The 1,393-nt window shown below is 37.4% G+C and overlaps 1 long non-coding RNA gene across 1 annotated transcript; it reads left to right on the top strand.

Annotated features, from left to right (window-relative positions):
* The first annotated feature begins 233 nt into the window (after positions 1-233).
* On the top strand, positions 234-1,162 carry LOC106943977 (uncharacterized). Its single transcript, XR_001424063.1, has 2 exons — positions 234-356; positions 469-1,162. It is a non-coding gene; the product is annotated as an uncharacterized LOC106943977 (long non-coding RNA).
* Positions 1,163-1,393: the final 231 nt, after the last annotated feature.

Raw genomic sequence — 1,393 nt, forward strand, 5'->3', positions numbered from 1 at the left:
GGACTTTTTCATATTTGTGCCATCAAGAATCCCTGTTCTTGAAAGCTCATGTGTGGTCATTCCCTGTGATTACCTGTATCCCATGACAGATGCACACACGTTGGTACATGCTGACAGATTTCGGGGATTCTGGAAGAGAGGGAGGACGGTTGTCGCATCAAATATCCCCGAGGTGAGACTAGCGCGCGAGTTCCACCATCGAACCAGAATCCCGGAAAACATGATGGCTGGCAACTGCACCTTGGAGCTCAAAGGCATCAGAAAAACCGACACTGGTCCGTTTTACTTCAGAATTGAAATTCCACAACATAAAAGCTTCACTTACTCAAAAAATAAGGTGACCCTCGATATCTTCCGTGAGTATATTGGAGATCTTTTCAGTATTTCTAAACCATTTACTTTAAGATAGTAAAACATGTTTAAATAACTATTTAACAAGTGATTTTGTGAAAATTGTTGATTGTACAGAAGTTCCTAAGCCTCCCGTGATGACTATAGAAGTCCGTAATAAAGTGACTGCCACCTGCAAAGTTACTCACGTCTGTCCAACATCTCCTCCCCACATCTCCTGGAGCCGCGCAGGAACGTGGAACACAATGTCAAAACAGGAGAATAAATGGTTGTGGTCAACAACATCGACCATGACCTTCATCCCTCGAGTAGCCGATTTTAACAAGCGTTTAGAATGTAAGGTGACATTCCATGGCAGGAAGACCACAAAGGGCTCTGTGCTTGTCACCAAGTAGACGACCATGTTTAACTACATATGCAGTTTTAGATTACAGCAATATTTTTAGAGCTATCTGCTATAATGACAAAGGGATTTATTTAGAAGAAAAGCCTGAATTAGTAAAACTGCAAAAAAGTAAATAAATACATTCAGAGAGACAAGAAATTCTTATTGATGCATGCTTTGATTCATATCACCTTCTGAGTTTAACTTTACATAAATCTTTTGAACATGTGTTAGAGGCACAAAAGTTAGGAGTCTTTTTTTATCTTTAATGATTTTCTAATAGGATTTATGGAATAATCTTGTTTTGCTGGTTTCTTTCTTTTACTCTTCATCAACTGTAAGATCATACACTGACTATTAAATGTACGTCATACTCCAAATTCTACAAGTTTTCCTTTTCTTTTGTATTAAATCTTTCATCAAAGTGCTAAGATTATAAAATTTGTATGTTTTTTATCTCTTAACTTTTGTCTCAGTTATTTGGAGTGTGTGAAGTGGGGGACTGTCATGGCTGCAGCCTCCCATTGGTGGTGAAAATTAAACTTTTTATTTAGTACTTAAAATAGACCACAAAGAACCTTCATCAACAGAAGAAGTGCACAAATAGCGACAGAAGTAATAGTGTTATGCAATTTAAATCTACATTTAATGATTTAC

This window comes from Poecilia latipinna, unplaced genomic scaffold (genome assembly GCF_001443285.1).
Source record: "Poecilia latipinna isolate Pla-1442-1.1 unplaced genomic scaffold, P_latipinna-1.0 Scaffold6516, whole genome shotgun sequence".
Taxonomy (NCBI): Eukaryota; Metazoa; Chordata; class Actinopteri; order Cyprinodontiformes; family Poeciliidae; genus Poecilia; species Poecilia latipinna.